Source organism: Ammospiza caudacuta, chromosome 1 (genome assembly GCF_027887145.1).
Source record: "Ammospiza caudacuta isolate bAmmCau1 chromosome 1, bAmmCau1.pri, whole genome shotgun sequence".
NCBI classification, from domain to species: domain Eukaryota; kingdom Metazoa; phylum Chordata; class Aves; order Passeriformes; family Passerellidae; genus Ammospiza; species Ammospiza caudacuta.
Window position 1 is genome coordinate 44,052,374 of NC_080593.1, and position 21,585 is coordinate 44,073,958.

Sequence of the window (21,585 nt, forward strand, 5' to 3'; positions counted from 1 at the left end):
AGTGTTGTTTTAGTCTACTGCATTGTTTATTTTATCTTTTTATTTTCTTCCCTAATGAAGAACTGTTATTCCTGCCCCCATATTTTTACCTGAGAGCCCTTTAATTTCAAATTTATATCAGTTCAGAAGGAGGGGGTTTACATTTTCCATTTCAGGGGAGGCTCCTGCCTTCCTTAGCAGACACCTGTCTTTCCAAACCAAGACACTCATTTACTAGGACTGACAGCTGGGACTGTGGCCATGGACAGTCCTGTTGGTACTGTCAGCAGCAGCTGCCCTTTCTGTGCTGGGCTGACCACAAGCACAAGAACACCTTCCCTTGCCTCTCCCTTCCGGCAAGTCTTTAGCAGAATAACTGGGAAATAAACTATAGAATAACTACAGAATTTACACCTCCAGCAGTACTCATCTGTCACTACAAAACAGCAGCAGAGTGATACCGTTTCATCAAACTAAATAGAAAAGAGTGTAACATTGTCAGTAATTACTCATTTCAGATAATTTGCATGATTAAGGAGTGGAGAACTGGATCCAAAGCGACAGCTTTTCTTAAAAATACATAAATTTTTCCATCCTCCTAAGTTGCATCACAAGAATCTGATGGGTTATACACTGTTTATTCCTACCTCTGAGTCTTAAAACTTCTAAAGAAACATAATTTGTTATAGTGTGTTTTTTTGGTTTAGTCCGTTTCTCCCCCATTTCTTCATGATGGTTCTGCCCTCCCAGTTTTCCCCACCTCAGTTTCTGTTTATCATTTAGTCACTATGGTTTTCCTTATGTTATATAATTTCCCCTCCCTCTATTTCCAAATATGTACAGTTCTTTCTCCTCCCTGGGCCCAGTCAATCACTCCCCACCCCTCCTAGTTTTCCAGAATGTTCCCCTCAGTGGGAGACGTGATTGGCTGTGGTCCGGGGGCCCCTCCTATACTTTGTAACTATTGGTTTTCCCTTCAAGTCTGTTAAGTTAAGCTCATCCCTTGACTTTCCCCGATTGGTTCACTGTAAACACCTCCCTTTATCATACCTCCCTTTATAATCCCATGCTCTCCCAATGTTCCTTGTCACTCCCTGCTGGTCGCCGTAGGGATTAAACCTGTTTAGACCCCAGGAAGTGTCCGACTCTCATTCCTTCGTTGGGATTCGCAGCTCTCCGCCGAGACCTCGTCCCCGCAGGCACAGCTCGAGGCCTCCGCCGCCGAGGGGTGCCTGAAGCTGTCAGCCCTGGGGCCTTGGCACCGGGACTGACAGCCCCCGCTGCCTGGGCTGTTGGCCGCCCTCCTCGCTAGCCGGGTCAGAGGTTTCAGGCCGCGGACCACGCTGCAATCATTAAATCTATATTGCTATTTCTTAAAAAAAAGTGCTCCTAGATTACTTTCTAGTTCTCTTAAGATGTAATACTTGGGCTTCCTATTTTTGAAATAGGCGTTTGTTATTTTTCATTATGACGGTGACAACATAAGCAATAAAGCAATTTCCTTTTTTCCACTCTCTGTGCCTTGGCACAGAAAAAAAACTTAATAATTCTGTAAGATTAAAGGAACTGATCCTGAAATGAAGTAGGATGGGTACATCAGTGACTAGATAGGAGGTGGCTGGTATGCCATGGAACAGACAAATGAAATTGCTCAGAGGAAGAGTGATGAGATCCTTTGTCTGATTCCTGATCAGGAACATCTGTTGTGTAAAAAATGACAGCCGCTTGCTTCCCTTTTCAGAGTTTATAATGCATTAGCTTTTCTAGTAGTTATCGGCAAGGACGCAAAGAGTCAAGCAAATCAAAAGCAGGTTAAAAAATGAACAGTTCCTGGTAGAACAGATTTATTTTAGTGCTCATCAAAGGTGTCAGATTGACAGCTCTGACAGCCAAAATCCTTTAGCTAATCACCAAACAGGTGCCACCACTCTTGGAATAGATGCAAACCAGTGTATGGTAACACTGCCTCCTCACACAGCTGTGTCAATGTGCTCTGACTATGGCAGGATGAGACCATCACAAAGAGGAAAGCAACCTTGCTTACATAATCATTCTTAATAAATTTGCATAGACTACCTGAAAATTATGGGTTTGACATCAGTCATGCAGAGAATAATAAGAATAATACAAGGTGGGAAAAGATACCATTCATTCAGATGCTGGTCTATCTCAAATTTTTTTTATCTCCACCAGCAATCAGTATGACTTCAAATCACGATTACTGCTACAAGGAGAAATATTTCTTATGTTAGATAAAGAAGACTAATTAGTTCACTGAGACATTCCTGAGACCTCTTCTAAGTGAAAAGTGATCTCATTCACTTCAGAACAGCGGTTGTCACATGAACTAGTGCTTCAGCAGACCAAATAAACAAAAAATTTAAATGAATGGTTTCAAATATTTTTCATAGCCGCAGCAATCTCCTATACGCATTCCTTGTGTAAAGATTGTTAATTCAATGTCATCATTTTAATTGCTTCATTGGTCCAACAGATCTCAGGCAGTAATTGAAGTTTCCGTTATTGTTTCACCTCATCTTTTCCTTTCTGCTGGAAAGGGCTCTCCACTGTGAAATACATCAAGATTTACACTTGCACTCAACACAGGTTAAATATGTGGCTGCTCAAGGGAGTAAAGTGCCTGAAAATGGAGGCACAGTTCTTCACACAGGGACATTAAGAATTTCAGTCTCACACAGAGATAAGACATTGCTTGCTTTTTCCAGCCTGTGATTGACTGACATGCTTCCCTTGACACACACCGTACTGAAATACAGTCATTTTACTGAATTTCCCCAGCCTTCCCACATTATTGAGACAATACATCAAGCCAGCATGTCAGAGCATGGGATTACATGTGAAAAATCTGTATGAAAGAAGCAATGCCAACAGCTCCACAAGCAATACAAAATTCTTTGGTCCTCCCTCAGCCATCAGCTATAGCATTAACCCCGATTAGTCTGCCTAGCCCCCAGTCTGCTTTGTCAGCATATTCCACAGTTACCCTACTCCTTGGCCAGACAGTTGGGAAGAGTCCCCAGCATGGGAAGCCCAGCTCCCATTCCCTGGCTTTGACTACTGTGCAGCAGGGCTGAGCACTGAGAACCAGCTGCAGTGACTCGTGATGAAGAAGCACTGGCAAACAGAACAGCTCAAAAAATTCCCCAACTCTCATGGAACGCACTGGTTAGGAGATGCTGTGTAAGCACAAGGTATAATGTCCACTTGATTCCTGCCACTTTTTGAAGGTTGTTCTTGCTTCAGTATTCTTGCTCTCATATTGAATAATAAAGCCTTAACACTCTCTTTAGAAATGTTGGATGAGCATGAAACCTTAATGAAAACTGGTGAAAATTTTGCACTTGCACTATTTCCAAGTGCAATATCATGCTGATAACCATCAAAAAGTTCATGATATACAGGGCTGCAGACACTTACAAAAACAAAAACAAAAAAAAAAAAAAAAAACACAAAAGAAAAAAAAACCAAACCTGACCTGGTTTTGACCACAAGTTACCCTAATACCTGATGGACCTGTTTCATTTTGATCAAAATATGGTGTCATCCTTCATGCTAACCCAAAAATACAGGTTCATAGCAGTCTGATAAGATGTCATCCTCAAGCCATATGCCCTTAATCTTGCTGTCACCCAAAACCACTTCCAGCACTTTCACTTATATGGATGATGAAGGCTAAAATACTTAATTGCACAGTTTAGCTTTGCCCAGCCTCATTAACTGAGCACTCAGGAAGTTACAATTTCTCAGCATAAATGTTTTCCAAAACATAATGAAGAACACTAAATCTCCATTACTTTTAGGGAAGACAGCTTTGAAGTCCAACAACAGTATGTTATAAGTGAGTGGAACTTATGCTTTTGGTCTTGTTACAGAAAACCCTAATCCTGACGAGATGCAGATTTTTCAACAGGACATGGACAGGGGTCATGTCCACAACTTCAGGATTTGCTGATGCCTGACATATGAGCCATCTGTTATTTTAGGACTTTGCTAGAACAAGGAATTTCTCCAACTCACTGAAGCAGAACAAATTTTCAAAAGAAACAATTGACAGCTACATGCACCTTTGGGCTGTGTCATGAGGTAAAACTGACCTTAAAAAGAGCAGTGTTCATCTGACACCATGATCCGAACATCTGCTTCATGGTGCAGCTTCATCTGCACTTTCCCTTCAAGGACAATTTCAACAGAGAAAAGGACTTGCATCTTCACCTCCTGGGAGGGACTCACACTGCTTTCCCTCTTCATCTCTTTAGGTCCTTGTCACTTCACAGAAGGTGGCACCCTGCTGAGTAGCCAGGATTACTTGGCAGGCCCATCTGGATGCAGCCACCCTGTGAGCTTCCCCTTGAGGAACTATGAATGACATACAAACACCAAAGTTGGCATCCACAGTGCAAAGTGCCACCTCAACAGCAGGAATTAAAATATAGGAAAGAAAACGGGCCTTCTGAATCTTCCTGTCAAACTCACAGGGAGTTGGAAGCTGAGTTTGAAAGCTGCTTTCTCTCTGTACTGTGGACATGCATGGACAGTTGTCAGAAATGTTTGCCCACCATCACTGCTGAAGAACTGCAAAACTGTCTTTGCAGTCAGATAGCATCAAAGTAAAGAAGGCACAAAGGACAGATGAACAAATACTAAAATTCAGGTTTCTTATGGTGTTCATATATTTTGTCTGTGATCTGCTGAAGAGCAGTGAGTTTTGCAGAACTGTGATAAATATGGTATCTTCACCGAGGAAGCAGTTTTTTATCCTAGAAAAAAATAATCACTGACGAAGAAGTAATTCAATGGTTGAAGGATCAACTAAGGATCTCCACTCCATCTTCCACCATTAGTTGAGAAGTAAAGCCAAGGGAAAAGATCTAGCCCAAGGGGGATTTTTTTATCTTCTATCAAAATTAGATGAAGTTTAAGCTATTGCACATAGAAGGATGAACAAATATTACATAGAAGCTTAGTGTCGCCTGGTATCTAGAGCTTTCAAGTGATTATAAGAACAACTTTCTCATTATGTCCTTGAGAATCAGGAAAATGGGGAATTGTCTACAGGACCTAAAGCTCTGCACCTCGAGGCCACGCTTGAGTATTTAGCACAGATCAGTGACGTGGAGAACTCCATGTCCCACATAGATAACTGGTACCTATCTGCTCTCCACTGTATTTCTAGCAGACATGCAACTAGCACAAAAGAAATGCATTTTCACCAGTTGTTTCTCAGCATCTTTGAGGTGAAGAGTGGCCAAGGGCCATGAAGAACTCACTGTGTACTCACCAAAAGGACAATTTTGGGGGGACAATTTTAATCAGGCTCATGAAATGGTATAGCTGCCTGACAAACTAAGGAGTCTTTTGGTCTACAAAATGATGGTCTGAAAATTTATACAGCTGCTGCAGCTCCTTCAGTGTTTGTTGCAAAAACCTAGTTGAAGAGGTATAAAAATGAAAATTCCATTAAGTAGAGAATGCAAGTACCACCAGAATATGTTTTTTGGGGTTGTTACATTTTTAGCAATTTCTTAGTCCAACAAATTGACCCATTGTTCCTTATACATTTTGGAGGCCAACAAGGGAAAACCAACAGGCTTTATTTTCTGTAGAAGTCATTATAAAATGCTGATTAAATCTAGTAGAATCACATTTGTCAGCTGAGCTGACAAAAGTACAGAGGTGAAGGGGTAGCATTATTTTTAGGTCATCTGAATCTTGACAAGACTGAAAATTTCCATGATACAGTACCTTACATGAAAATTTGATACCAAGCAGAAAGCAATTTACACTTTGCTTGCTGGTTTCCGAGTAAGTTATTAATGTATTTTTTATTATTCACAGTGCTTTCACAGCACCACAATTCTATCCCACAAATGATAAGTTATTGCAAAAGTTACCATAATTTATAGCCCTTGTTTTCAGTTTAATTGATGATTGAAAACAGTGGAAAGAAATTAGTAGATCCTTAATTCTTTTCAGGCTGTAGAGCTCAGGGCTGAGCAAAATCTCAGTGTCAGCAGAAACCTTTTGCCACAGGCTGGCTTGAAGTGGAGCATTTAATGTGAATGGTCTTAAAATTATTTGCAATTAATTTCTTTTATTTGTGTATCTATATAAGTATTAGATGGCTTATAACCCTCTAAGTCACAGCCATGAAGACCTGCTTTTCAGCACTTGAAAACTAATATTTAGAAACAGCCCAGACAACTGAAATTACAGGAAAACCAGGATTGTAATTTCTTAATTGAAAAGTTCTTCATTAAGAAAGCCCATTTCTCTGCTAACAGCCACTGACCAGCCTCTGCTTGATTACTTTTACTTGCTCTGTTACTTCTCATTGCTCTGAAGCAGGAAGCAGATAATTTATTATATGCACTATGTAAAAATTCTGTGAGAAGTTAACAGACGGAGTTGCCTTACATGTTCGTAGCTTATAAAAGAAGGGAGAAATGAGATTGTTGATAGGTACTTGCACGTGGTTTGTCTCATTCCCTCAGAAACAACATTCACAATTCTCTAAGTCACTGCACAGTCATTCAGTGCTAAAGTTATCAATGCAGTGCTCACAGTTAAAATAAAAAAGCAAATTTGGACTAAATTTCTCTCTGAAGTTCTTTATGAACCTCAAGAATTGGAAATGAAAATAGATTTCTGTATGGTATTTAGTCTTCCTAGGTCAAAACAAAATAAAGATAGAATAATAGATGGAACTTGAGGGCCTATACTGAACCCTGTCAGACTTGAAGCCTGTGCAGGTTTCAGAGTATCATCTGAGCAACTCCAAGCTCTCACAGCTAGAAAACAGTGAAAAAACCCTGTGGGTGCAGTACAGGTTAATTCTAGTGCCAGGCAAATTGTGGTGACATTGTAAGGAGGAGAATGGGGAGTTTCATGGGATTGGAAAGAGTGCTGCTCAATCCCCAGTATGATGAAAGGAGGACCTAAATTGGTTGAGAGCCCTTGTGCCAAGGGACTCACTGGTTTTCTGGAACAAAAGAGATCTCTGAGGAAGCTACAACAGTCCCCTTTAGTTTTCAGACCATGTGCAGTTGTTGTCAGTGATTTCCTTGGTAAGCCTAAGCTTTCTAGGCTGCATAAAAATCCTGGAAGGTGCATGGGTTTCCCTCCCACACATTATCCTTTTGGAAAGCTCAAATACAAGAGAAAAAAAAAGCAAGAGCTCTGCTAGTGCATTAATTCACAGTCATACTGTTCCTGACTGAACTAGCTACCTGATTTTACTTTACTCTCCTCTGGAAAGAAACCATTTCATTTCATTCAAAATAGTTCTGGGGATTAGAGATCACCAAGTCTTCTCAGCTTAATGTCATGAAACACAAATATATGGTGCAGAGTGATAATTTTTAGTCACTGTGTGGACTGCTACAAAAGCAAACAGATTAAAATTTTTATCTTGTTGGACTTTAATGTAATTGCCTTGGATTTTTAACTGTTTTCCTGGCAACATGGCTACTGAGACTCCAGCTGCATCACAGGGTGTGAGTTAAAGCTGTTGTGTGCCTTAAGTAAAGAGATGATCAGGCATATTACAGGGAAAGAGTGTGCAAACATGAACTTGGGTTAAACAAGAAGTCAGGTTGAACAGAGGTTTGACAAAAATTTTGCCTAGAAAGGTTTGAAAATAAGCCAGCTGCTCCTCCTGGACACCAGACTCTGTGTGCTCTGATTTAGACCAGAAACACAAACTTTCATCCCTCACACCATTGGGGACCATCTGAGCCACCAAGCCACTGGTACTTTCACATGGCTCCCTCTGCACTCTGTTCTCTACACAGTATAAAATATTCTCTCAGAGAAACACATTGCAACCATGTCCCACCACAGAACTTTACCTTTCCTGGCTAAGAACACCTTAAAATGCCACATTCATTTTCTTGACACACGAATGCAGTGCCACCGCACAGGAGGCACGGCAACGTCGGCCAGGCCCCAACAGCACCAGCGTCACCACAGGGTGTGTGAGGGCAGGAAAGGACACCAGGACAGCAGGGGTCACGCTGGGCTGAGCTACCAGTGAAAGGTCTTAAAATTATTTGTAAATAATTTTTTTTTTATTTTTGTATCTATGTAAGTATTAGATAACTTGTAAACCTCTAAGTCAGTGACACACACAGACACAGCAGTGACTGAGCCCCGGCCCAGCCTGGCCTCTCGGGCTCTCTCTGTCTCGGCTCAGCTGCCGGCACCGCTCTGACTCTGCTCCGCCTGCCGGAGCTACAGTGGGAAGCACCAGTGGAAGAAGGGGTGGTGAACTTGCGGCCTTGCCGCTCCAGGCTCAGGGATGCTGGGGAAAACATGGGAGCCGACTTTAATTTGCCTCCTGTGAATTTAGATTTGACATAAAGCATGGAATAACAAAGAACTACAGCCCTGACATTTCAACTGAAGAAAAACATAAATGCTGCCACTTCTCTGAGACCAACTGCAGAACTTCCATGGGGAAAAACTGTAAAACATGTAGCTTTTTTCCATCTAATGACCTCGAGCTATAAAGAACAATGCTGCTGCACTGTGAATGTTCAAGCCAGTTTTGAAAAGCCAGCTGCAGAACATCTCAGTGAACCTGAAAAGCACAGTGTCTTTTTAGAGCACATCATTAATGTAGCATAAATTAAAGTTTTTCCAATGAACAATGATTAACTGGACTGAAAAGTGAGAGGACCATGATAAGGTAGAGAGATAGCACTGTCTTTTCCATAAGATATTTTACATTATCTTACATTTAACATGGGAATACTTGTAATTCTGATTTTTGTGTAACATTTTGAGTCCTGCTAGAGTTAAGAAGGACAAGTTTGAAGAGAGAATGTCAAATCAGGTATGCATAATAGATTTGGGTAATTTCTTGACAGGCAGTGGAAACTCCTGCAAAGCAGTACAAGGATTTAATCTCATGGATTTAGCCTCCAAGATAGGCTCCCCCAAAGGGTTAAGGGGTCTCAGTATTTTGGCCCTCACTATCACTGTACAGAGTAGTGTTCGTGCCTCAGCAGGGAGCCCTTTTTTCCACATCTCTGCTTCAGCCATGAACGTTTCTTCAGAATTAGCAATGAGCTGTAACTCAGAGGTGACCTAACACAATACCCTTTTGGGTACTGAAAAGTTTAGGCTTACATTTCCACATAACTAGTTTCTCTTATAGTCTTTTATAAAAAGCTTGAGCATCTGCACATACAGTCTCCTAGTGGGGAAGCCCAGCAAACTCCTTGACTCCCTCTGCACAAGGCCAGCAGCTGCAGGAGCTGATATTCTGGAGGTCACACCTTCCAGAGTGACCATTGCCATGCACCAAGCTGTGTTTTGCAGCAGGGAGCAATAAGAGGGCTGCACCCTTGCCTGCACCAGATTACCTCCTGCAAGGTCATTTAACAGAGACAAGCAATGATTATACCAGAGCCCTTTATCTTATTCTGGTTTTGATTTTTGAGCCTTAACAATCACATAAAATTAACTACAGAATTTTTGGGATGAAGGTACTCAACACATCCTGACCTGGCCAAAGTAACACAGAAGGACCTAAGAGAAATCACACAGTGGCAGGAGGTACCCATGTGCTGTGCTCCCTGCATATTTAACAAGTGTTCAGCAAACAGCACAAGTGCATAATGACCTGCATCAGCTTATGGGATAAGGTGCCATAACTCATCAGATGTGATTACACTGGCATATGTGATTACACTGGCATAAGAAAGAAGAGAATTAATTTTTTCACTGAACACTCTTGAATACTATCTCCAAGCTGAGCCCTGAAGCCTCAATGCTAGATCTTTCTTTACTTGATATCCCAGATACAGCCCAGACATTCAAAAACTATGATGACTGCCATTTACTATTCCACAACCTTCATTTGGTGTTAAGAGCTTCAATCAAATCTTAATTTACATGTCACTGAGGACACAGGCTTTCTGTAGAGGACAAAACTGGTCCTTCAAAGTAGTAACAAAAATACATATTTTACCATTTAGCTTCACTTCTAACTTGCCACGAATTGTTAGCAAGCAATTTAGTGCCTGGCAGCTGTCTGAAGTCAGAGCACTATGCAGCCATTTGGAAGTTCTTCAGCCATATATTCTCACAATTTCCCTCCCAGGTTAGAAAGTGAGCCTTGGGAATACAGGTTTTCATTGAAGCAGTTTCAATTTCATTGTTATTTGATTGCTCTTTTTTAATCTGTTTCTATGGAGAAACACAGTTTTGCTGATTATTTCTGTCCAAGAAGGGAGAGTTTTTTATGTGTCAAATACTTGGCTGCATTTCCCCTTATAGATGATATTTTAATGTCTCCCAATAAGCTAATTTTTAAGTTCTTTACTATAAGATGAAATTGTTTTCAATATTATTTTCATTCACAATACAACAGATGACCTTGCTTGCATGACAGTAAGAAAAAGTGCAAAAAATGAAGTATGATTTAAAATTTGCTAAGCACCTGAAGGTTGATTTTTTCAAATGCCATTGCTTGGGAATCCTCAGTTCATGAACAGAATACTGTACTCACACAATTAGATTCTGATATATCATGAGGTTACAAAGAAATTAATTCAAACTTACTCTAACCAGGATGCAAAGCATTTATTTGCTAATTCCACCTTTCATTACTCTAAAACTGACTTCCAGGACTAATTTTAAGTACAGCCAGATAATCGCACATCCAGGGCACCAGGCCTCTACAGCATTTACAGTCCTGATTCTACCTTTCCTGATGTCCTGGAGGACAAAATATTTAGCAGATTGACAAATATGTTGTAGTGCCAGCCCATTGGAACAGCAGGGCAGACATTTGCTATTGCTGAATAGCACTTAACCCTGCACAGAGACCTTTAGAAGTGCTCATGGTGGCACAGGATTGATCAGGAGAGAAATCCCAACATTACACAATTTCTCAGGAATTTACACAAAATTGACAACAGAGAAACATCAGGTGTTGGGATGATCTTTGCTTCCTGAGTATCAGTAGAGCTACATTATACTGCGTAAGAAGTCTATGCTGCTTCAGTAATTTGCTCTTTAATTAACTGAGTATAAAATTTATTTTGTTAATTTATTTATCTTGAGAAAGATTTCTTGCCTCATACACCCAAGTAAGTTAAGCATAACTAATATAGATTTTCAGATGGGTTAATGAATTATGTCAATTGATATAGGCATTAGAAAATTAATTTTGTAATGAAGTGTTCATAATTAAAGATTTAATAATTTGTTTTTACTGTTGTATTTCAACAGCTAAATCAATTATATAATGGAGTCATGAGCAGCAGAAAGGCAATGTACTATTACACAAGGTAGATGGTGCTTTACCAGTTTTTTGTGAATTCCTATACCAGAAGTAACAATTCACAAGGTCCATTTAAACCAGCTTGAGTCATTGCACACAACTGGGGAATCTGGACCATGTGCTCAAATGACAGCCTAGAAAAATAACAGATTTGTTGTAACTAAAGTCCATCATAAAGTACTCTCACTCTTTCTTTCACACATGGATCTTTTGAAGCTTCTCAACAGGGTGACCATTTGCTGAAGCCATGGCATCCCAACAGCTTGACCCACTACGCAGGAACATCAGTGGAAGCCTGCCTGTGAACTACTGCAAAATCCAGGAAAATAGAGTAGGGCACTGTTCTTCTCACAAGTATACTGACAAGCACACATTCTGGTGTGTGAATAGTACAGAGCTAATCAGAAGTAGACAGCAAGTTTAGCTGAATTGTATTACAGGCTTGCAGACAGCATCCTATCAGACTCCTGACTTGGGACCTGTTTGGTACTGCAAGGATCTCAGTGAGTTATGGGTGCTGTAAGTATCTGGTAATACGTAATTCAAAATGGTTTCTGAAAAACAAGAACATTGTAATCAAGCCTCCTATACACGCATGCTATACAAAGATGTATAAGCTCAATCTGAGATGACCACAAATTTCCCTTCCATGAGCATGACTGGTGCCTGGGATACACCACATACAGGGATCTTCTTTACTACATCTGACTTGCCTGCACAATCACCACAGGCAATAAGCAGCTAAAGCCGCTTTCTGTAATGGCTTCAGGTCCTCCTGGAAAATGTTATGACTTTCCAGGAGTTATTTGTAAACAATATGTCCACACATAACAGATATGTGCAGCACATGCACTTAATATGTCCCTCTTACATTCACTGTGATTTATAAAATTGGCTGGTATATGCATAGCTGTGCAGAGGTACAAATGCTCAGAGCATACCAAATCCAGCCTGGTAGACCTCTTGGCAACAGCAGGGATGCTAAATGTGGACTTTCTTTCAACTAGTGAGCACAAGATCTGATTGTTAAAGACAAGAGTACTTCCACTGAGTGCAAGTAGTCCATGTATCTACTCTTGTTTCCTACTATCATGCTCTACATGTTGTAAATACAGTTTTATGGGTGTAAATTATACATGTTTCACCATGATTTGGTTTTGTATATCCCACCACAAGATCTTTCAGCCCTGGCACTCGGGGGTTTTAACTGAGGATGAAACAGCCAACAAAGAGAGCACAACACCCTGTGGAAGACACTGCCCTCTAGGAGGATGGTCAATACAGATATAGAAGAAACCTAGGGCAAAGATATCACAGAACAGCCAGATCTAAGCAACCTTCAGACAAACCCCATGGAACTCCCAGGAAGCCCCGTGAAACTGCATGTACTATTGGCCACAATAAATAGGCAGTGCCAGCAGGATTTGGTCCCTCCTGCAGGACCAAAAAAAAGAGCTATGACAGAAGCTATGAACAAGTAGACCTGTAGCAAGGCAGGTTTAGATGGAGATTTGTCCATGTGTAGTTCATGGCTTCCCTTCTGAGACTCATGTTAAGGATGGCTTTAGGGACAGACACATAGACATGAAAAAAACCATCTTCAAAATGAAAACACTGCTCAGGCTCCTCTGACTGTGAGAATAGAGACAAAACACTCAGCATTACCCCAGCAGTCCAGCATGCTCAGACCATGATTGAGGATCCCAGTTCCCACAGTTTGCATGCACAGCCCACCTGGGGTTACAGCCTGGTGGCTCAGGAGGAGTCAGTCCTGCCCAAGGCTATTCACAGCCCTCACAGCTTCCAGCCCCTGCCTCCCACTCTGGGACACCACTTCAGTGGAATGTGCCTAATTAGTTAGTAAGTAATTCATAAGCCATTTTGTCTTTATTCATGGGGTCCTAAAATTTGATATTGCTAACACTGCTGAAAATCTAAGCATTGCATCAGGGATGAAAGGCATCACCAAGAGCCATTTTGGCTAAAATCTCCCGAATTATGTCCTCTTTTTAAGAAAAGAGCAAAAATTAATGCAGCTACATATGATCATGTATATTCTTGTCCCAAGAGAATGCTAAGCTTGACTCACAGAATCACCACATTTGGCAGTGCGGCTCTTCCACTTATAGGGGCTGTAAAACTGTAATAAGCCACAGAAAGCTTTGATTGGATTTCAGTTCTCTTTCTGTGCATTTGGGGTCTTTTCCTGATACCAGTAATGTTGAAGTCAACAAAACTCAAATATGCAATTTCATGTCTTGCTAAACAATGAAAATGAAAAGCAACAGAAATCAACAGCACTGCTATTATGTATTTGTAGTGTTAAATGTGTTAATTTTCTTTGCATAAAATAAATAGCATTTTATAAACCCACCTCTCAGCATAGCTAATATATTTCAGGCATGCTTTTTTCAATTGGTATATTTGGGCAATTTATCCAATGCTTCCATAATTTAAAAAAAAATTAAAATATTTTAATATCCACTCTTCGCATATCTCCTCTAAAATTCCCTTTGACAAGAATACTTTTCAATACCCTCTATGAGCATCGTGGCATTTTCTATTAACACACTGATACAGAGAAATGAGAAATGTAAATAATGCTTGACAAAGTTTGTCTTTAGACTTGGAACACCATAGAAAAATGTTTCTGTTGCAGATGTTTGGGGAGAAAACACACTCTTGCATTCTGTTCCAAATTATGAGACTTAAAGCCATGCACTTAGTATTCTTCTGTATCAACAGTCCAACCCCAAAACTGTAAAGGTTGGACTGGAGGATGCTGTTGGTAGTAGTTTCAGCTCAGAGTCTTGTGCAGCCCACAGGTTGGGCTTATTAGGGCTAGATTAAAACCAAGCAAAGGGTGGGTTGAGGCATGTACCATCACTAGGGTGTACTTTTCTGAAAACCACCACCACCCAGGCTGCCACCTACCCAAACAACCCTGGCATTAGATACACTTTGATATGGTGCAGAAAATCCTTCAGCATTTTATAATGATTGCAAAAGTCAAAAGAAAACTCTCCCTTTAGCAACTCAGTGCAAGAAGGATTTTGGCTGAACCATGCAGTGGAAACCAGGAGCAGCATGTCAGGGTGCAGCCTGAAGAACCAACATCCTACTGCTGTAAGAGTGTAGTCTGCACATAGGTATCACTGAGACAGCCCTTAGGCCATTTGATCACTGATGGGACACAAGGAGCTACATGTGTAAGAAGTCCAGCATGTAATCCATTCCCTACCAATCTGCCATGGGTTTGGAGATCCAGGTGACAGCCCTGAAAGACACATAAACATCCTGCACTAAGTGACTCATTCCTTCACAGCACTTCAGCCTAAAACATGGAGCCCATTCTTCTTGAACATTAAGAAGCAAAAGAAGGACTTGGTTTCTGCCAGGTGGAATTAGTAATCTAGTAGAGTGATGTGCCATGCAATGGGGAGAAGAGCAGGTGAATAACTACAATTAGAAGAACTAGAGGAAAAAAAAAATCTAGGGAAAAGTGAAAACTCCCATTATATAACCAGGAGTGGAGTTTTGTTCATCCTGCCATCTTATTGCATTCCTGCAGAATAAAAAGATGGCAGTATGAAAGAAGAATTACCACAGATATGCTGATCTTTTCAGCTTCAAATAGAGACGAACAAGTGCAGTAGATACCAAGCATGCCAAAACACGTCAATATTGGGACAGACTGGTCTTCAAACATTCTGCCTCTTCAGAAGACCAACTTATTTTAAATCAAGAACTACCTCTTTTAATAAATTCCTGCTGTAATTTTTTGATAGGAGAATCCTCCTGTTTACTCAGAAGAAAGAAGTTCAAGGAGAATGCTTTCTGCATCTAGACATATTGAAAAACAGGAAGAAAATAGTACAAGCAATCAATTATTCATTTGGGTCGAGTCCTATGGTCTTTACCCCTTGTTTTCTACTTCAGATTTCTACCTTTGCTTTTATTTTATCAATGGTAAGGAATGACTTCACATTTCTACCAGTTAGCAGATTTTATTTTGTCTCTAACATCACTTCCTGTATATGCACAAAGCAAATCTTTTTTTTAGGGCTAAATGTATTCAGCAGTGGCCTTTCACTTCAGGCATCTTGGTTTAGCATCTTTCCATCAAGATCTGTACAGTCTGATTTTTAAGGCTGCTGTGCTCCTGCTGCTCCAGCTGATTCCAGCAAAGACTGTAAACACTCAGCACTTTTGAAAGTCAGATATAAAGTGGTGAATAGCAGGACAGGCACAACCCAGCTTGGAGGTTTCCCACAAGAGAATGTAGCTCCTCTGAGCCACGGGGAGCAAGGGGGATAGAAAAGCAAGAGGATTGCATGAAATTTGTCCTGAGAGTTACACCAAGTTGTGCAGGAAAGCTGCTGAGAGTGATGGAAGATACACCAGGGAATTGATAAATGCATGGAAAACTTACAGTAACCTTCTCCATCCTAGTGTTTCCAACTGCAAGAATCATGAGTTTTGGTACCTCTCATAAAGATCCCCACTGCAAAAACAACCATTTTCTTAATTAATGCTATTTTCTTTGTGTATTTTGAGAAAAGTTCTGAAATAGAGGAGAATTATCTAGGAATTTGAAAACTAAAAACTAATTATCTAGGAATTTGATAATAAAAAACTAAAATGGAGGGAACACTGATTTTTCTTAATCCCTTTCTTTTTAGATATCTCATAAGCTGGGAAAGTTGATTCAATGCCCTGAAATGTGTGAACTTGGTTTTGTCAAACTTTGTAATTCCTACTGTAATGCCATGATTGGTTGGGTCACATGTAGGGAATAAGGACTTCATGCTTTTAGGTTTTGGTATCTCAGGTTTGAAACTCTGGCACAAACTGCCAGAGCATAGCATCCCATTTGGTCTTGTGAGTTACAATGTCTTGGACAAGCATGAAACCATTAGTGAAAATTAAAAAACAGAGCTGGCAGCCACTATAGTTAGAGAGTCTGGCTGAAAAACCCATATGTATTAGCAACTCCCCATTATAATTCAAATTGATTTAATGCTAGCTACCAAAAAGTCAGCTGGAAGTTGCATGCAACCATCAGGATGCCATTAGTAATCCAATCCATAGCAGTCTGATGGTTAATGAACCTTTTGGAATGTAAATCACTTATCTCAATTTCAGCATCAGTCTTGGTGCAGGGAAGGACAATCTTCTGCTAATCCAGCTCAGCACTAAAAAAAGTTGGGGTTTTTCCCTTAACTACTTAATGATGTTGCAGAGAAAACTAAGTGTTAATATAAAATTGTGGAAACGTGGCTATACAAGCTGCTGCCACAAAATTTTTAAAGGGCAGGTGTACCAAAACACAGAGAACAGCTGAGAAGAGAATATTTCAGCCATGATTCCATTACGGATAACAAGCTGCAATTCTTATGGTGCAAACAGCTTTGATGAATCAGATACATTGGATCCACAACTTTGCAGAATGTATATTTGTATATGCATTGTTTATGAAATTAAAAAAATAAACAAACAAGAAAATCAACCCACTTTGAATCAAAAACTATAAAACAAGACATATGAGTTAGAAACTCTGTCTATTGCTTCATTTCTCCCCATGATCCCAGCCTTTATTTTGTCTTCCTAACCATAGACTCTTCAAGGCAAGAACTGGCTCTTTTAAGATATGGTGGGGATGTTTCTATAATCTAATTCAGCAGCAGATTATTTCCTCACAGGCACCCATATAACAGGGGTGGAAAATTTAAGGACATCCATGCAGCTGCACCCTTGTCAGCTGTTATGGAACTGCAGATCACACACATCAGTTATAATGGGGCCTAGACTGTTTAAACATGTTTAATACTGCTTCCCTGCCTAAATCCATGCTTAATATGACAATATTCAGAACATATGTAAATCCACAATGCAGAAAGATGGTCTTCAATCATTGCTAAGCTTTTCAGTGCTTCTACAAATACTACAAGAGCAGATTTGCTGTCATGCTTTTTTTCCCAAAAATGTCCTTTTTTTTTTTTTTATTCATAGGCTGCTCTATTTATTCAATGAAAATTGTTTATCGGCATATATATGAAATCCTCCAGACTTTGCAAGGCTTGTCAGAAACTAAATTTCCATGGAATAGTAGGTAGTGCTGCTAGTTCAACTCTGATTCAATAATGCATTGATGCATTAATGCCTCCTTTCATGCAAGCTCAGAATTCTCCTATTTTAAGGGATGAGCAGACTGCAAAAAGGTAATGAAGCACCTAAGCTTTTTGTGAATTGGAGCACTTCATAATACTTTAATTATGTAGCAATGTAACTCTTCAAAGTCTTCTTTTCTAACAGTTACAATACTGCTGCTTAAATTGCATATGAGTCCTGTTTAATTAGCTATTGCTAGGAAAAATTTTGAAAACCTTTCTGAAATGACAAAATCCCAACAATTATTTCAATAGTTTAAATCAAGCTTATTTTTGCTTGCCACAACTATAATTGGGCCTTCGTTTAGTAAAGCTCCGCAAAAATAGCAGAAGTATTTTCCTAAATGTTTGAGCACTGTTCATTCTAGCAGGAAAGCTTTGCTGTTGCTTATTTTCACACATCATTTGGGCTGAAAACTACTGAAGCGAGGCAGGGTGTGTGGACCCCGCTTCAGCACTCCAAGTAGCATGGTCTGTGAAGCAGAGAAACTCAAAAAGACCTAGGTACTCTCAGCAGGTAGCAGGTCTGCCTTTTTTGGCATTTTTTGAAGGACTTCCATAAACATACTTGCTTATACAAGAAAAAAAATTCCACAGATTTCGTCAGCAGTAGAAAGTTACTGTTCTTGTCATCTGCTCCTACACCATATGGAGGCAACAGGAATTTTAATCTAATTTTTAACCTTTAAAAATCTCTCACCTGTATTCTAAAAACACTGTAATACCCTCTATGGGATTGTCACCAGGCAGAAGATCTTTCAGCATCTGTCTTTATCATGACAATCATCTTAATGAAAAGGGACACTGATTTCATTTCCTTTTATCCTGTAGGGAACACTTGTATTTTTAATTGCATTGATTTCTTAATTGTAATGTGGCATGGAATTACTGTAAGGCAAAGTCAAAAAACCTCACTTAATTACAAATTCTTTAGAACATGATATTGGATTTTTCACCCCTGCAATACAAACCCACAACACTGTACACTCAAACTCTCAATACATCACAATGTGGCACAGCTATGTAAATGGCTAGTCTCAGAAAATGAAAGGTTGGGGTCAAGTCATTCTGTAGAAGGTAATTTATGGAAAGAGCTCCAAATGAAAGTGTACATTGCAGCTTTCCTCAGCTATAAGACCAACCACAGAATGAAAGAAGAAAGGGAAAAGAACCAACATATTTAGAAATATCAGCAAGTTTCTCAAGTGGGTGTTTTTGTTCACATTACTCAGTTCTGAGATATTCCTGGGTTAAAAACTGAGATCTATACTTGTGCTGGTAATGTTTGGATGAAGTCTGGGATCCATTAGGGAAAATTGCACAGGGTCTGTCCACTACACATTTCAAAATTAAGTTGAAATGGTGATTAAATACCAATTTCTCTGGCTATAATATCACATAAGTGACTGTTATGGTGAACCATCCAGAGGCTTGAGAATCAGACCGAAAGGACCATATTGATTTTACCTGCTGAGACAGACTTCCTAGAGTCACAACAACAAAAACAAGAAACTAATACAGTGCCCAAGTTAGATACCACATAGTCCCTTCTGAGAGATTTTTTCCTTCTGTAGTTACCTATGGAGACAGCAATGCTGGAAATATAGCATGGAAAAAGTACCAGAAGATCAAAGGGGCCAAAGAGACTGGCAGATATTGTTGGCTTGTGATGGTGGCAGACTACTCACTGTATACTACAGAAACCTGAAAATCCAAATCTTTCAGGAAAGGCACTGCTCATCTTATGAGAAGGTCTGAAGCCTTTGTGAAATATTCTGAAGGGCAAAACATTCCCAGATGACACATTTCACTAAGAGAAGTGGGAGTTACTTCAAGGTGGTATAAAGTGCCTTGGAAAGCTTGTCAGGTGGCATATGGAAAATTTAAGCAATGTGTGCAGGAGTGCACATATGGTTGGGAGGCTCTCAGAAGCACTAGCAGAAGTGGCCAACAAGCAGCAAGATGATGTCTCTGACATTGCACTCATCAGTTACAAGAATAGACTGGTTGAACATGGCTTTAGGTGCATCCTGTGACAAACAGCAAACCAAACCACCAGTGTCACACAGCACTGTCCTGTTCTCAGCAGATGCGCATTGTAACAGGGGTGGCTCAGTGATAAGAGCACTCAATCCAGTAAATGCTTCCTGCATGCATATCCTCCTAGATGAAGTCAGGAAGGTGCTTTTCAAACCTGGACTGGTTTTGACAATATTTCATAAAACTCCTGAAGAGCTGGGGGGCTGAAAATTCTCCTCCACTAAACAGCTAAACAGCTACCCACACCTTCTGTCAAGTACATCTGTTATTGCCAAACGTATTGTCAACACCTCTATTTACAACTTAACACATTTTTAATTCATGCCACTTCCAAACTGTGTGCAAATACTACTATCCCCACCCGCTCCCTCAAAATTCAACCCCACACAAGTAATGGAAGAATTTCATGTGAAACAGAGAACTGGATTCTTGGGCAGCCTGTGAAGGATGCCACAAAGACCTGAGCTCCTTTATCTGAGGAGGCTGGGTAGCCAAAAGCCAATTCTCCTCAAAAAACCCAGCCTCTACCTTAGGGGGCCTACAAGTTTCTAAGGAACAGATGCTGAGAAGCCATACAAAAAAAAAGGATTCAATATTTGCCCTGTCTCCTGTACAAGCCACTGTAGGAGACAAGCAGTTGAACTAGGCCCATCTTCGGTCAGACACTGGTCGCTTTTTGTAGGATCTGTTACTGGCATAAAGCTGTGGTATGCAAACAGAGCTAACTCTCTTTGGGAAAAGAAAAGCAGAATCCCAGCAAACCCTATCATATCAGTCTGGTCTGGGGGGCTTTGGGTAGCCCAGAGCCAAAATGGTGTGAATTGATGTTACGGGGGAAGGCTGTTCACACGACAGTTCTCAGCTGCAGGCCTGTGCTGAGCACACACCACAGGCACCTCTTCTCTTTAAGAAGCAACAGCAAAGAGAAGTCAGGAGAGGCAGAAAAGCTGCTGTAAATCCATATGGACATGGAAGCTTATTTAGATGTGTCTCTAGATTTTCACATATGTAGAATGTGCTCCGAAATCTGCTTTCCTCAGTGTGAATCTGCTCTGAAATCTGTTCTCCTGAACAACTGCTAACAGAAGTGATATTAGCCATCCAATATAACACTTGCTAATTATACACACTGTTTGCTAACATCGCATCTAAACGCTGACATTTTTTTCCCCATTTTTTTGTTTACGGTTGGAGCATCCTATTGCCTTGATACTCATGTACTTCAGGAAGTGCCCATGTAATATGAAGGATTTATAGGAGGGGAAGAGAGGCATTGCAAGATTCTGAAACAAAACCACATCACTTCTCTGTAAAATGTTCAAGAGCAGATGATGATTGTCCTAAAAAAGTGGTAGTAAGCATAAGCCAACCTCCATAGTGTTTAGTGGACATCCAGCTCACTTGCAATAAACCCTAGACCTCCAATTTGTTTTACTTTTTATATGTCTTTCTCTGCATTGACATTGCAATAACAGGGACCTTTCTGTTCAATCCTGTGTTTAGGTTCTTTTCTGCTTTAAGTGCAATGTCTTGTCTCACAGGGATAAGAAGAAAATAAACCCCATCATGCACATACTAAGCATACAGTAATGAAGTCCATTTCAACAAATTATAAAATATTTCTCATTGCTTTCCTTATTCTTCAAGTAAGATGATAAAAATATTTACCAAAGTTATTTAGCCACAATGGTTTATTCTGATGTGTATCATCAGTAGGGAAAGAACTGAACCTAGATACAGATATAAATACCATGGGCATCAAGGGACAGCACCAGTATTAAATGGGGTGTTTAATTTTGGATGGAGTAATTAAAACAAAAGCCAGAATTGCTCTAGGGTTATAAAACACTTAGGGATAAGCTACACTCCAGGAAATCTGTGGTGTAGCTTCTCTGAGCTTCTGATTCCTCTGCAGTGGAGCCATCCTGGTGTGCATGGAGAATTTTGCCTCCAGAATCTTAAAACATAAGTAAAGAGAATGTTAAATACTAAGCCAGAATCATTAGCACTGTAGAGATCTTTTGAGGGAATCTGTCCATACTTTTCCATCCTCCTGACCTCAAATATTATTCCTCTAAGAAACTT

The 21,585-nt window shown here is 40.1% G+C and overlaps 1 protein-coding gene across 2 annotated transcripts in view; it reads right to left on the reverse strand.

The window, feature by feature from the left end:
• CPNE4 (copine 4) overlaps positions 1–21,585 on the reverse strand; it is a 229,377-nt gene that overhangs the window by 112,677 nt on the left and 95,115 nt on the right. The window lies entirely within an intron of this gene.